The sequence below is a fragment of the Rhinopithecus bieti genome, unplaced genomic scaffold, assembly GCF_001698545.2.
Source record: "Rhinopithecus bieti isolate Rb0 unplaced genomic scaffold, ASM169854v2 scaffold_33652, whole genome shotgun sequence".
Lineage (NCBI taxonomy): Eukaryota > Metazoa > Chordata > Mammalia > Primates > Cercopithecidae > Rhinopithecus > Rhinopithecus bieti.
Window position 1 is genome coordinate 608,045 of NW_016814761.1, and position 16,280 is coordinate 624,324.

The window sequence follows — 16,280 nt, forward strand, 5'->3', positions numbered from 1 at the left end:
TCATTTTTTCATTTCTAAATTAAAATTTTTTTTTTTGAGACGGAGTCTTGCTGTCACCCAGGCCGGAGTGCAGTGCTGTGATCTTGGCTCATTGCAACCTCTGCCTCCCGGGTTCAAGTGATTATCCTGCATCAGCCTCCTGAGTAACTAGGATTACAGGTGCCTGCCACCATGCCTGGCTAATTTTTAAATATTTTTAGTAGAGACAGGGTTACACCATGTTGGCTAGGATGGTCTCGAACTCCTGACTTCAAGTGATACACCTGCTTCGGCCTCCCAAAGTGCTGATATTACAGGCCTGAGCCACTGCGCCCTGACTATATTTAATTTTTTTGAGACAGGGTCTTGCTCTCTTGCTCATGCTGGAGTTCAGTGGCATGATCTCAGCTTACTGCAACCTGGACCTCCTGGGTTCAAGTGATCCCCCTGCCTCAGCCTCTCGGGTAACTGGGACTACAGGCACACAATATGATGCCTGGCGTGGTGACTCATACCTGTCATCCCCAGCACTTTGGGAGGCCAAGGCAGCAGGTCACTTGAGGCCAGGAGTTGGAGACCAGCCTGGCCAACATGGCGAAATCCCATCTCTACTAAAAATATAAAAATGAGCTGGGTGTGGTGGCGGGCGCCTATAATCCCAGCTGCTTGGGAGGCTGAGGCAGGAGAATTGTTTGAATCTGGGAGGTGGAGGTTACAGTGAGCTGAGATTGTGCCACTGTACTCCAGCCTGGGTGACAGAGCAAGAGTCTGTCTCCAAAAAAAAATCAATAAATTAAAAAAAAAAAAAAAAAGATCTGCAGCTCAGGCTGTCTGGGAGTAAACCAGATGGTTTATGTAAATGACTTTGCCTGGTTTCTGGATGATCATACTGCCTCAGTCGAGTCACATCCTATTCTTCCAGGAACGTGGGGTATTGGCAGCAGTTCCCCAAATGCCATGGAAAAACAAGGTGTGGCCCATAGCCATTTTTTCTGTGATTTTGTTCTAACCGCAGGAGTGCTTATTCATGTAAGAGACTGTTGTCTGGCACTCCTGGGAACTTTGCTCTTGGAAATGTCTTCAGAGCCTGGGTACAGCTTTGAATGTGTTCAGTGGAGAGTGCATTCATTCTCCAAGGGTCGACCTGGTGTTTGGAATTAGCAAGAAATCCTTTGGACCCAAGACTGATGACTTTGGGTGAAGATTTGAGCTGGGAAATACTGACAAGGACAAATGGAAACAAAATGCAGGTTGGGGAAGGTAGAGAAAGGTTTTCAATCATGGAGGGCCGGAGAGCTGCTTTAAGCAGTTTCACAATCAAAAATGTTTGGAGGATGATTCTCGCATGGGTCAGAGAGAGAAATCTGGGGTTTCGAATTGGCGGTATCAATTTTGGAGGGCTGACATTGGGCAGAGGGTGATGCCCTTCCAGAAACAACTGTCCCCAGATGTCACATGGAAATTATTTTTTTTTTTTTTTTTTTTTTTTTTTTTTTTTTTTTTTGAGACGGAGTTTGGCTCTTTTGTTGTCCAGGTTGGGAGTGCAATGACCAATCTCAGGCTCGGCCATCTCGGGCTCACCGGCAACTCTGCTCCTGGGTTCAGCAATTCTCCTGCCTCAGCCTCCTTGAGTTAGCTGGGATTACAGGGCACGCATCACCATGCCTGGCAATGTCTGACTTTTAGTAGATATGGGGCTTCTTCCATGTTGGTCAAGTGGTCTCGAACTCCCGACCTCAGGTCATCCGACCTTGCTCTCAGCCTCCCAAAGTGCTGGGATTACAGGCATGAGGCCACCGCGTCAGCTTCTTCTTCTTCTTTTTTTTTTTTTTTTTTTTAAGACAGGAGTCTTCCCGCGGGCGTGTGGCTCCAAGCCTTGTAATCCCACACTTTGGGAGGCCGAGACGGGTGCGATCACGAAGGTCAGGAAGATCGAGGACCATCCTTGGCTAACACGTGAAACCCCGTCTCTACTAAAAAATATACAAAAAACTAGCCGGGTGAGGCAGGAGAACGGCGTAAACCAAAGTGCTGGGATTACAGGCGTGAGCCACCATGACCAGCCCAAAATTCTTTCATTTGCAAGGACAGAGCCCTGCTTGAATGTGCTTAAGCAAAAGAGGGAATGTAGGCTGGGCACAGCAGCTCGTGCTTGTAATCCCAGCACTTTGGGAGGCAGAGGCAGGCGGATGGCTTGAGACCAGGAGTTCGAGACCAGCCTGGCCAACATGGCGAAACCCTGTCTCTACTAAAAATACAAAAATTAGCTGGGTGTGGTGGTGCATGCCTATAGTTCCAGCTACTTGGGAGGCTGAGGAACAAGAATTGCTTGAATCTGGGAGGTGGAAGTTGATGTGAGCCGAGATTGCAGCACTGCATACCAGCCTGGGAGACAGAGTGAGACTCTGTCTCAAAAAAAAAGGGTATATCTTCTGAGGATTCAGGGATGTTTTGGAAACTAGGGACCTGCCCTGGCCTCTTAAGAGGCAGACTCAGGAGCTGGACATGGGTTAGGAAACCAGGCAGTGCATCTTTCATTTTCTCTCTCTCTCAATTGTAGTAAAATATACATAACATACATTAAAAAAAAATTTTTTTTGAGACAGAGTCTCGCTCTGTCACTCAGGCTATAATGCAGTGGCACTATCTCAGCTCACTGCAATCTCCACCTCTCGAGTTCAAGTGATTCTCCTGCCTCAGCCTCCTGAGCAGCTGAGATTACAGGTGCCTGCCACCATGCCCAGCTAAGTTTTGTATTGTTAGTAGAGACGGGGTTTTGCCATGTTGGTCAGGCTGGTCTTGAACTCCTGATCTCAAGTGATCCGCTGGTCTCAGCCTCCCAAAGTCCTGGGATTACAGGCGTGAGCCACTGCACCCGACTGGCCAGTTCCAAATTTCTGAGGCAGAGAATGTGCCTGTCGAGTGGGCAAGCCATGGGATGGATCACATGGCATCACTCTGCCTGCTGGGATCCATCCTTGGATCCATCCTTGGGAGTGGAGCATGCTTCTCAGGAAGGAAATGGGAGGGTTGTTTGGGATTGGGCAACCTCCTCCTCAATAATAAATGAATTGGGACCCCTCTATGGAATCACTTCCACTCTGATGAAATCGTCTGGGAATTTTCAATCAGAAGATTTAGAAAGATGCTATTTTCATTTTGCCTTACATACATCTTTTGTGTCTTCTGGCTTATTGCTTTTGAGGTGTGTGTGTGGGTCGGGGGGGGGCCTCTGAAAGTCATCCTGGGTCCTGGTTAGGCTACCACCTTGACCTGGCCTGGGGACCTGCTCAGCTTGGAGGCCAGTTGGCTGGAGGTGGGGGAGGAGGGAGCCCCAGTTGCGGCCTCTGAGCCTCTTGTGCCAGCGGCCCCGTGCAGTCCATTTTAACCCCGGCACCAGTTGTCCTTTGGCCCCTCCAGGGAGTGACTTATTCCCTTTCCAGCTTCTGTTTGTGGAGCATGAGCCACTGACTATTTGAAATGGGACACTCTCTTGATAGCACCAAGCCTCAGCTTTCCTATGGATGAAACGGCTAAAAATGCCCAGACTGCTTTCTTCAGAAAGTTGGTGCGGGAATCACATGAAATTGACGGCTGTGAACAAGGGTCCTCAATGCCGGGAAATTGGTCCTGGGTGGTTGGTGGGGGGCATTAGGTAATGTCTGCAGACATTTTTGGCTGACAGAAGTGTGGGAGAGTGTGCTCCTAGCATCTTGTAGGGGAGGCCAGGGTACATAGTGGGCACTTAGATACTATTTCTTTTTCTTTCTTTTCTTTTTTTTGAGATGGAGTCTCACTCTGCTGCGCAGGCTGGAGTGTAGTGGTGCGATCCTGGCTCACTGCAACCTCTGCCTTCTGGGTTCAAGGGATTCTCCTGCCTCAGCTTCTGGAGTAGCTGGGATTACAGGCATGGTCACCATGCCAGGCTAATTTTTTTTTTTTTTTTTTTTTAGTAGAGATGGGGTTTCACCATGTTGGCCAGGCTGGTCTCGAACTCCTGACCTCAGGTGATCTTCCCGCCTCAGCCTCTCAAAGTGCTGAGATTACAGGCTCAAGCCACTGTGCCCTGCCAGATACTATTTCTTTTTCTTTTTCTTTCTCTCTCTCTTTTTTTTTTTTTTTTTTTTTTTTTTGAGACGGTCTTGCTGTGTCACCCAGGCTAGGGTAGAGTGATACAATCATGGCTCACTGCAACCTGTGCCTCCTGGGCTCAAGAGATCCTCCCACCTCAGCCTCCCGAGTAACTGGGAGTACAGGTGTGCACCACCATGCCCAGCTAAATTTTGTTCTTTTAGTAGAGACAGGGTTTTGCATGTTGCCCAGGCTGGTCTTGAACTTTTGGACTCAAGAGCTCTGCCCGCCTGAGTCAAATGCTGGGATTACAGGTGTGAGCCACTGCACCTGCCCAGATACTGCTTCTAAATCAAAGTTTAGCCTCAGGTAATGGTGAGCCCGGCATGGTACTGCTTTGGGGTCCTGTACAGACGGCAGAGAAGACTAAAGGCTTGGTGAGGGACTCCTTGGGGTGCTGTCTCAGTGACTAAGTGACTGTAGGTGGGCACAGCTGCTGCTGACAAGGGCTGCTTCCAGTGTGCTGGGGGAGCTGGTCGCCTGGCAGCCTTGCTGAGTGGAGTGTGGCTTAGGAAACTCGTTATGCTACCAGTGGGGAAAAGCCTCCCCTCACCTCTTGGAGTGACCAACAGTTTGGGGGAAAAAATGTGGAGGTGGATTTACTGATTTGTTTTTCTCTGAATGTGTGGCTCCTTCTCAACTAATATTCAGCCCCTCCTTTGCCCTCCTCAGGCCTTTCCAGGGCAGGCTGGGGGTATGGATGGAGTGAAGAGGGGCAAAGGTAGAGAAGACCCCTCCCCTCTACAGGGCAAGAGGAGATTCCAGAGACCTTTCCACCCTTCAGAAAATGGAGGCTGGTCCAGAGTTTCAAGTGAACACACAAAGGCCAGCTCTGGCCGCTCCACACTCCCCTCCCTGTCCCCTGACCTCTGCTGCGGCGGCTGCTGCTGTGGGAGTGAAAAGCCCAGGTCAGCCTTCCAGGTGGGTGAGATGGGAAGGCAGCCCTTCCCGGATGGGGATCTGGGAACGAGAATGCAGCCTCCTAACCGCTGCAACCTCCTCCTTGCCAGGGTTAAGGGAAGTACAGGAATCAAGGCTAGGGGGTGGGAGGGGGCAGCATCACCTCTTGCAAAACCCCAGAACAAGGGAACCTGGAATCGCCCCTCCCATCTCTGGCCAGGTCCCCACCAAGGAAGAGGTCTCCACGCTATTACTTCTGCAGGTGGAGCAGCCTGTTTCCACCTTCCCTCCTCTCACACTCTAAGCCTTCAAATAAGGACCACAAAGCTCTCACAGTGGCAGAAGGCTTTCTGCCTGGTGAACGCTGTTCTAGGTGCTGTATAGGCAAAACTGCATTTAATTCTCCTGCATGGTTGTGTTCCTATTTCATAATCAGAGCCAGGATTCAAATCTAGGCAGTCTCTGGTGCAAAGGTCGGCAGCCTCCCAGGAGGGAACCCAGTCAACCAGGCACGTGTTTACTCTCTCACGCTCCAGGACTTTTCAATCCAACAGGGACTTCCTCATTTGGGTAACCAGGAGAGCCAGAGACTTTGGATTTTGTCAGCTCTTCATTCAAAACATTTGTGTACTACAGACTCTCAGTGTAACCTTGGGCAAGTTACTTTAGCTCTGAGAAGCAGTTTCCCTCTTTATAAAAAGGGGAAATCTTGTGAAGCTTATACGAAATTCGGTATGGAGAGGTGTTTTTTATTATCATTAGTTATTTATTTTTGAGACAGAGTCTTGCTCTGTCGCCGAGGCTGGAGTGTGCAGTGGCATGACCTCAGCTCACTGCAACTTCCAGGTTCAGTGATTCTCGCGCCTCAGCCTCCTGAGTAGCTAGGACTACAGGTGCGTGCCATCATGCCTGGCAAATTTTTGTAGAGACAGAGTTTCGCCATATTGCCCAGGTTGGTCTCAAACTCCTGACCTCAAGTGATCTGCCCACCTTGGCCTCCCAAAGTGCTGAGATTATAGGTGTGAGCCACCGCCGAAGGTTTTTAGAGTATAACACACTTAAGAGCCAATGACCAGGATTATCATTATTATTCTTTTCTCTCTTTCTCTCTTCCTTCCTTCCTTCCTTCCTTCCTTCCTTCCTTCCTTCCCTCCCTCCCTCCTTCCTTCCTTCCTTTCTTTCATTTTTCCCTCCTCCCTTCCCTCCCTCTTTCCTTCCTCCTTTCTTTTCCTTACTCCCTCCTTCCTTTTCCCTCCCTCCCTCCCCTCCCTTCCTTCCTCCCTCCCGCTCCCTTCTTCCTCCCTCCTCCTCCTCCCTTCCTTCCTCCCTCCCTCCCTCCCTCCCTTCCTTCCTTCCTTTTTCCCTCCCTCCCTCCCTTCCTTCCTTCCTTTTCTTGTTTTTTGAGACAGAGTCTCCCTCTGTCGCCCAGGCTGGAGTGCAATGGCACGATCTTGGCTCACTGCAACCTCCACCTCCAGGGTTCAAGCAATTCTCCTGCCTCAGCCTCCTGAGTAGCTGGGATTACAGGTGCCCACCTCCACGCTCAGCTAATTTTTTGTATTTTTAGTAGAGACGGGGTTTCACCATGTTGGCCAGGCTGTTCTTGAACTCCTGACCTCAGGTGATCCATCTGCCTCGGCCTTCCAAAAGTGTTAGAATTACAGGCATGAGCCACAGCACCCAGCCTTCATTATTATTATTTTCATCATCTAAGAAGTCAGTAAACTTCTCTGTGAAGGACCAGATTGTAAATATTTTTGGCTTTTATGGGTCCTTCAGTCTCTGCCATTGCTCAGTTGTGCTGCTGTGTCTCCAGAGTACCTATGGACAACATGGTAAATTAGCAAACGGGTGTGGCTGTATTTCCATAAAACTTTACTTACCAAAACAGGTGATGGGCTGGATTTGGCCCATGGGCGATAGTTTGCTGGACCCCAATCTAGGACCCTGAGGCCTCTATTGCTGGTGTCTGAGCAGAAAGTGGGGCTGGGCTTTGGTGTGAAATTCATGCATCCATGTGTAGACTGCTGATCTGTGAGTGTGTTGAGGGAAGGGGTTGATTACCTTTGAAACCCCATTCTGGGTTCTCAGGAGCACATGAGAAGGGTAGAGCAAGTGTGTGTGGTTAAATGACTTGTTCCTGATGTCTAGGTACTTGTGCTCTTAATGATCCCAGAAGATGTTGGCCAAGATCTAGGGGTGATCAAAACTGACAATATGAACTCAGAGTGAGGCCGGGTGTAGTGGCTCAAGTCTATAATCCCAGCACTTTGGGAGGCTGAGGTGGGTAGATCACCTGAGGTCAGGAGTTCGAGACCAGCCTAGTCAACATGGTGAAACCCCCGTCTCTACTAAAATACAAAATTAGCTGGGCATGGTGGTACACGCCTGTAGTACCAGCTACTTGGGAGGCTGAGGCAGGAGAATCACTTGAACCTGGGAGGCGGAGGTTGCAGTGAGCTGAGATTGCACCACTGTATTCCAGCCTGGGCAACAGAGCAAGACTCTGTCTCAAAAAATAAAAAAAAAAAAAAAAAAGAAAAAAGAAGAACTCAGAGAGCTGGTCCCACTGCCCTTAAGCGGCATCAGTGCCAGGTGAAGTAGTTCACACTGGTAATCCCAGCACTTTGGGAGGCTGAGGTGGGTGGCAGATTACCTGAGGTTGGGAGTTTGAGACCAGCCTGACCAACATGGAGAAACCCCACCTCTACTAAAAATACAAAATTAGTCAGGTGTGGTGGCGCATGCCTGTAATCCCAGCTACTTGGGAGGCTGAGGCAGGAGAATTGCTTGAACCCGGGAGGTGGAGGTTGCAGTGAGCCAAGATCGCACCATTGTACTCCAGACTGGGCAACAAGAGTGAAACTCCATCTCAAAAAAAAAAAAAAAAAAAAAAAAAAATCAGCATAATCAGAGCCATCATTAGTGCCAATTCTCTCGGAGCCAGGAGCCCTTTCCCTACACAGTCTCATTTAATTCTCACAAAAACCCCATCAGGCAGGGCCTATTATAATCATCCCAGGTTAAGAAGGAGGAAACTGGATGGGCACAGTGGCTCACGGCTATAATCCCAGCACTTTGGGAGGCCTAGGCAGGAGGATCACTTGAGCCCAGGAGTTCGAGGCCAGCCTGGGCAATATGGTGAAACCCTGTCTTTACAAAAAATACAAAAATTAACCAGGCATGGTGGCGTGTACCTGTGGTCCCAGCTACTTGGGAGGTTGAGGTGGGAGGATCACCTGAGCCCAGGAGGTTGAGGCTGTAGTGACCCATGATCTGATTGTCCCGCCACTGGGTGATAGAGAGAGCCCTTGCCTCAAAAAAAGAAAATGAAAACAAAGGAGGAAACTCCAGCATGGCTAACCTGGTGAAACCCCGTCTCTGCTAAAAATACAAAATTAGCTGAGCGTGATGGCGGGTGCCTATAATCCCAGCTACTCGGGAGGCTGAGGCAGGAGAATCACTTGAACCTGGGAGGCAGAGGTTGCAGCGATGCAGTGAGCCAAGATTGCGCAATTGCACTCCAGCCTGGGCGACAACCAGAGACTCCATCTCGGAAAAAAAAAAGGAGGAAACTGAGGCTCAGAGAGACAAGGCCGGTTGCATGATGTCACACGGCTGGAGACGGCAGGGATTGGCACTTGCATCTTTCTGACGTCAAAGCATATTCCTTTCTACCTTCTCTGGCTGAAAGGGGTGCAGCCCATGGGTGACCCTCCAATCCTGCCCTGTACCCGGGCCCTGTGTGCCTTCCCAGGCCAGCAGGCAGTCGTCAGACCTCAGCCCTACTGCTTGGCACCCCCCTCTGGAGGCCCCATCTTGGTTCTCGCCCCTCCCTTCCTCACCCGAGCCAGCTTCCTGGCCCTCCCAGGCTGGCTGATGGATGGCCCAGCCCTGGCTGGCTTGACTCAGTCTAGCTTTTCCTCGTGGACTGCCAGGGCCGCCTCCTGTCCTCCTGCTCACCACCCTCGCCTGCCCGGCAGGTCGGGCAAGTGAGTGACTCACATACCTGGGCTCTGTGTGGGCCCAGCCCTGGAAGCCAGTGTACTCACCCTCTGGGCTCCTGCCTGCCCTGCCAGCTACTTCAACCAACAGACGGGACCCTTCCCAGTAGAAGGGGGCTGCCCCTGTCACTTGTGCTCCCTTCCCGGAGGACTGCGATTGGACTGCACAGGATTGAGGTCAGTTTCCTTTCTGTTTTTAACCATCTCTGCCCCTCGCTGAGTTGGAGGAAAATCTTTTGGAAGTCGTGGGGGAGGGGTCCCCGCTGTCATTGACACCCTTGTGCATCAGGCCCAAGGACACCTTGCTCCCTCTCAGCAGGTGCTGGAGCTTGGGGCCACCTTGGGATGGACTCAGTGAGGAGAACCATGCTGGGTGCCTCTATGGGTGTGACCCCAACCCTGCAGCCACCTAGCGGGGCAGGTCATGGCAACCTGGAGTGAGAACGGCAGAGGTGGACTTCAAGGGCATGTGTAGGGGGGTACTTTCCTCACTTCCTTCTTAGGATCACAGGGTGAGGGACGCAGCCTAAGATGGCTTCAGTTCAATGGCATCATTTTACAGCTGGGAAAACTGAGGCCTGGAGGAGAGGGAGTAACTGAGGTGGATTGATGCATTGGTGGTGGAACTGGGGCTGGAAGCCGGACTGGCTGACTCCCTGCCCAGGGCTCCTTCCTTGGTCCTCCTGGCTCCTGGCTGTTTCCCCCTGCTTCTTCCCCGCTCCGTTAGCTCTCTCCCATGTCATCCGGGCCTCAGCAGGGAGGAGGAATGCAGCTGGTGGGAGCCATTTCACAGGAGGATTTTATGGGCTCACAGTTGGGAGGCATTTTGAAGGTCATCCAGGCCATGAACCTCTGACAGGTGGCTGTTTAGCCACAGCTTGACTATCCCCGGCAATGGAGAGCTCACTTTTTTTTTTCCTGAGATGGAGTTTCCCTCTTGTTGCCCAGGCTGGAGTGCAATGGCACGATCTCGGCTTACCACAACCTCCACCTCCCAGGTTCAAGCGATTCTCCTGCCGCAGCCTCCCAAGTAGCTGGGATTACAGGCATAAGCCACCACGCCCAGCTAATTTTGTATTTTTAGTAGAGACAGGGTTTCTCCATGTTGGTCAGGCTGGTCTCGAACTGCCAACCTCAGGTGATCCACCTGCCTTGGCCTCCCAAAGTGCTGGGATTACAGGCGTAGCGCTCACTGTTTTTGGAGGCAGTCTCTTTTATTTGCATGGTCAGTGTCTGGCAAATTACTGGGCACTTACTTCGTGGCGAGCACTTTGCTAACAAAGTACAGTAGGTGAGTAAATGCCTTTCATCCCCGACACCCCAATGAGGTAAGTGTTATTGGTATCACTCTTATTTTATAGCAGAGGAAACAGGCACAGAGAGGTTAAGTAACTTACTCAAGATTTCACAGCTTGAGGAGGAGGAGCCGAGTTTTGAACCCAGGGAGTGTGGTTCCAGGGCTTAGCCAAGCTCTTAGCTGTTGTACTTGGCTGCTACCATAGGAGAACGGGACTTCCTAGGGAGGGGGTCCTGCCTGGCATGGTGAAGCTGAGGTCGGAAAGGGGACATTCAGGTGACTGTGTGACGCTCTGGTTGGTTGGCCTCCTGGGGCTGAAATGCCACCATCCAAGCTCTTCTCCTGTCACCTGCTTTGCCTCCTTGGCAGATTACCCTATTCTCACGTAGCCCCCAGCTACCAGAATCCAGGACCAATGACTGATGACTCCCAGGACAGTTGCATGCAACAACAGAGGGAGGGTTGAAAGCTGTGGCCCGGGATCTCCAACACCACTGTCAGGGTTTCCTTGGAGTGTCCTGGGCAAAGGAGGCAGGAGGTGAGAGTGGGCGTGGCAGAGGGGCGGGAGGGGCCTGGGCCCTGCGTCTGTTTCCTTCTTAACATTTTGACCTCCTGGAGTGGCACCTCACATGCTGCCTGTCCACACCACCTTGCCCATCTATTTAGGGGAGCTTGGTGGTTAATGAGGGCAGCGCCTCATCCTAAGGTGCTGGACAGTTTACGAAGCCAGCCAATGCCATCCTGAAGGGTGCTCACAATAGCCTGGGGAGCTGGGAAGGGCAGGAATGGTGATAATGCTCATAGTTGAGGGATGGAGGCTCAGAGAGGTCAGGTGAGCTGCCTGGGGCCGCACAGCTAAGTGATGGAACAGAGTCAGATCCTGCCTCCCCAGAGGGCTACCCCTCTCTTCTGTCCCCACAAAGGCTTGCTCTGAGTGTGATGCCAGGAGTCCTTCTGGCTGGATCTCTTCAGTTAATGAGACTTCGGGACTTTCAAGGGGATGACTGGCCTGGCTCCATTCACATCCCCGATATCTTCTTCCAGGACTTCCTCTCCAGGGCAGTCACGGGAACAAGAGATTCTTAAGTTGATCCCATCCTGTCTTCTCCCTCTTGTAATGATAATACTAATTACAGCAATATTAACTACTAATTCTAGTCATGTTCCTGGTGGCACACGTCTGTGGTCTCAGCTACTCGGGGGGCTGAGATGGAAGGATTGCCTGAGCCCAGAAGTTTGAGGCTGCAGTGAACTGTGATTGCCATTGCTACATTTTCTTTTTCTTTTCTTTTTTTATTTTGGAGATGGAGTCTAGCTCTGTTGCCCAGACTGGAGTGCAGTGGTGTGATCCCGGCTCACTGCAACATCTGCCTCCTGAGTTCAAGTGATTCTCCTGCCTCAGCCTCCCAAGTAGCTGGGACTACAGGTGCCCACCACCACGCCTGGCTAATTTTTGTATTCTCAGTAGAGATGGGGTTTCACCATGTTGGCCAGGCTGGTCTCGAATTCCTGGCCTCAAGTAATCAGCCCGCCTTGGCCTCCTAAAGTGCTGGGGTTACAGGCGTGAGCCACTGCACCCAGCTCACCATTGCTACATTTTCATTTATTGGGCACCCATCGTATACCAAGCTCTGTGCCAGGCATCCTTCAGGCCATAGCTCATTGAACCCTCCTGGCAACCCCATTTCACAGATGAGGAAGCTGAGGTCCAGAAAGATGAAGTCACTTGCCCTGGGTCACATAGCTGGTCAATCACACTGAAATCACCAGTCAGAAAGTTGAAAGCACACTTCACCCAAAGTCACCACCCAAGGTCACACACTGTTCATGGCACAGCCAAGACTAGAGCCTGGCTTGGCTGAATCCTGATTTCCTGCTCTTCCCACTCAGTGCCTCTGGGTTGAGCTACAGTGGGATTTCTGAGCCATGGATTCTAGAGTTATTTCTGCCTTTACAGGACATTAAACAAGCCACTGAATCTCTTGTGGCCTGGGTCACACCATCTGAGTGCAGGGGCTGCTGACTTATTCCCTGTGACTGATAGTCATGTCTGGGAATGCTTTTCAAACACTGGCACATGCACACAGAGAATTAGTATGAAGAGAGGTAATTACCCAAGGCATGTCTCCAGTCTCTTCTGTGACTGAAAGCTTTGATATTTAATCCTTAGAATGAACTTGGACCTCCGGGTATGGTGGCTCATGCCTGTAGTCCCAGCACTTCGGGAGGCTGAGACAGATGGATCACGTGAGGTCAGGAGTTCGAGATCAGCCTGGTGAACATGGTGAAACCTCATCTCTACTAAAATACAAAAATTAGCTGGGCAGGGTGTTGTGAACCTGTAATCCCAGCTACTCAAGAGGCTGAGGCAGGAGAATCGCTTGAACCTGGGAGGTAGAGGTTGCAGTGAGCTGAGATTGTGTCACTGCACTCCAGCTTGGGTGACAGAGTGAGACTCCTTCTCAAGAAAAAAAAAAAAAAAAAAGAATGACCTTGGACCAGCCTGGGCAACATAGTAAAACCCCAACTCTACAAAAAACAAACAAACAAACAAAAATTAGCTTGGTGTGGTGGCTCGCCTATTGTCCCAGCTTCTCAGGAGGCTGAGGTAGGAGGATCACTTGAGCCCAGAGGTCGAGGCTGCAGTGAGCCAAGATGGCACTACTGCACTCCATCCTGGGCAGTGGAGTGAGACCCTGTCTCAAGGAAAATTTTATACATATATATATATATATATATGTGTGTGTGTGTGTGTGTGTGCATATAAAATGACCTTGGGATGCAGGAACACAAGCCATGTTCTATTGTAGGGAAGCTGAGACTCAAGGACATGAACTCCCTCACTCAGGGTCACAGGACCAGGAGATGGGGAACCAAGGATTTGAACTTGGTCTGATCTTCATGTTCCCAGAAGTAAGCACCTCCCATCATGTAGAGAGGCAGCTCCCCGGGGAATGGGAGTCTCCCAGGGTACTCAGACGAGAAGCAGTGAACAAGTTTGCAGCATGGACTCCTTGGATTCCAGGAGGCCAGGCTTATAGGAAGAAAGTTTAGGAGCTTAGCAGGTAGGTCTGAGGCAGGTGGCCTGGTGCTGCCTGGTGCTGCCACCAAGTAAGTCCTCTTCTCCCCTGCTCAGGCCTGCTCCCATTTTTTCCTTCAGCAGAATGACAGAGACCCCCTTCCCCCATCCTTCCTTGTCTCAGAAACAAAGGCAGCCTTTGTTTCAAGGGGAACCAAGAAAACAGGGAGCTCTCCGGACCACACTGTGACCTGCTCTGCAGGTAACCCTGGTCCTTCCTCCTGGCCCAGCCAAACCCAGCTCAGCTACTATAGAAACATCCGATACCCCAGCAGGGGGAGGGAGGAGAGGGAGGGAGCCAGTGGGGTTAAGTAGGAGCCCCTGCCCACCTTCTCCCTCCTCATCTTAGTCTACCCTGTCTCTCCCCGTGAGCAGTGTTATAATTAAATCTGATAAGCATCCATTCTATCTGGTAAAAAGGGTCCCAATGTCATGGTTGGTTTGAGTCAATTGGGGTGGGGGATGGGACCCTAGGCTGGGAGCCAGGAGGCTGCCTCTGCTCCCCACTCCATTCTTCACGCCCTGCATGACCTTGAGCAAATGCTTGCCCTCTTGGGGCCTCAGTTTCTCTCTCTAGGAAAGCAGGATGTTGGCTTGCGCCATGGGTTCTAGTCTTGTTCCTGGTGGCACACACCTGTGGTCTGAGCTACTCGGGAGGCTGACATGGAAGGATCGCCTAAGCCCAGAAGTTCGAGGCTGCCGTGAGCTGTGATGACACCACTGCGCTCCAGCCTGGGCAACAGAGCGCAATTTCTTTCCAAATAAAGAAATAAAATCATTTTCTTAATAATTTTTTTTTTTTTTTTTAAAGTAAAGAGACTGGGTGATGTGGCTTATGCCTGTAATCCCAGCACTTTGGGAGCCCGAGCTGGGCAGATCACTTGAGATCAGGAGTCTGAAACCAGCCTGGCCAACATGGTGAAACCTCGCCTCTGCTAAAAATACAAAAATTAGCCAAGCATGGTGGCGTGTGCCTGCATCCTAGCCACTCCGGAGGCCGAGGCGGGAGAATCGATTGAACCCTGGAGGCGGAGGTTGCAGTGAGCTGAGATCCTGCCACTGCACTCTAGCCTGGGTGACAGACCGAGACTCTCTCAAAAAAAAAAAAAAAAAAAAGAAAAGAAAACCAGGAGGAAAATAACTAGAAGGCAATAACTCCTTCCCCCACCCCCTATTCCTCAGGGCCCTGCCAGCTCTGAAAGTCTCTGAATTGCTCGAATGGATGGCTCCCGGGTGCCCTCTCTGGGTTCCCCGCCAGTGCTCCCTCTCCGTCCTCCCTGCATGGCTGCAAAGCCCAGGGAGCACAGGAATGCGGGGGAGGTTCTTATGGCTTCTGATTTTCGGGGGACTGGCCAAGACTGGAGTGATCTCTGTAGAAACCTGCCCCTAGTCTGTGTGGCCAATTTTTGGAATAAACCCGAATGCCAACGTTTGCGGGAGAAGAGGCCTCCTAAGTCCTTTCCACCTTATTAGTGGAAAAATGTGGACTTTTGGTCAGACCTGGGTTCAAATCTCAGCTCTGTCCCTTCAGATGGTGTGAACTTGGTTGAGTCACTTGGTCTCACTGAGGTGTTGAGAGGGTTGAGAGTTATCCCAGGCAGATCACTAAGCCTGGTGCATAGCAAATGCTCAATGAAAGGAAGGCCATGTCTTGGCACCAGGTTTGCCCCAGCTCCCTGTTTCTGACAAATAGACAAGGCTGGCTGGGCGCAGTCACTCACACCTGTAATCCCAGCACTTTGGGAGGCCAAGGTGGGTGGATTGCTTGAGCCCAGGAGTTTGAGACCAGCCTGGGCAACATGGCGAAACCCCATCTCTACTGAAAATATGAAAATTAGTCAGACGTGGTGGTGTGTGCCTGTAGTCGCAGCTACTTAGAGGCTGAAGCATGAGAATTGCTTGAGCCTGTGAGACAGAGGTTGCAGTGAGCCAAGATCACACCACTGCACTCCAGCCTGGACAAGAGTGAGACCCTGTCTCCAAAAGAAAAAAAAAAAGACAAGGCTCGGGGATGGCAGGATGCCTCGTTGTGCTGTCTTGGACGGCAATGACTTGTTCCATTCAGGCGGTGGATGTCTCTAAGTGGGGCAGGGATCCCACTCTGCTTTCTAACCTTTTTCTCTTTTTCATTTTCTTGAAAAGTTGTTCTGGAAACTACGAAACTGGGCCACAGGCCTCCATGCCTGCTTTCCTGGGACTACTGGGTTGTTTCATCTCTGAGTCTTGCTTCTCCCACAGGAAACTGGAAGCCCTGGGCTCTGATCAGGGAATGCAGGGGTGGGGGAGGGGGGAACCTGCTTCACATTGATCTCACCCCAGTACCGGGTGGCTGGCTGACGCCGCTGATCAGAATTCATGTGGTCGGAGGATTTGTGGGTCAGCATGAGATCTTTTAATACACCAGAGAATCATCTCCCTAAAGTTCTAGGCTCCTGGCAGGTGCTCCACACACAATTCTGAGACAGCACCCAGGGAATGGGTTGGGATTGACTCTGAACAGAACTTGAGAGTCTGGCAAGGCTCTGTTCCCAGGCCCCACCCTGGAGCCACAGGGCAGGGAGCTCACTACATTAGAGACATTTTATGGTGCCACCCTTACCCCCCAGCCGGAGCTCATCCAGAGACCTGTAGTTTGGAATTGAGCAGGTTAAATTCCCTGGTGACTTCTGGGAAAATGCTTGATCAGACTCTCTACGCTGCAGTCTTTACTGAGCTCTCTCAAAGTTTATCACCCCCAGGATGCTCCTTTTTTTTTTTTTCCTACCCCTAAAACATCAACATACTCTTCTCTGCTTTGCCTGGAATCCTTGCCAGGGGATTTTCCAGTTAGCAGAAAAACTGCATCCAGTTTCTGACCTATTCACTGAGGGGGTAGGTGACTGGGAAAGGA

At 51.0% G+C, this 16,280-nt stretch overlaps 1 protein-coding gene across 5 annotated transcripts in view; it reads left to right on the top strand.

The window, feature by feature from the left end:
- Positions 1-8,920: 8,920 nt before the first annotated feature.
- The window catches only part of ARHGEF10L (Rho guanine nucleotide exchange factor 10 like), a 182,103-nt gene continuing 174,743 nt past the window's right edge, over positions 8,921-16,280 (top strand). For all 5 annotated transcript variants that reach the window (XM_017852046.1, XM_017852048.1, XM_017852050.1 and 2 more), the window contains exon 1: positions 8,921-9,191. The gene's annotated coding sequence lies outside the window, so the exon portion shown is untranslated. The remainder of the gene's footprint in view (positions 9,192-16,280) is intronic.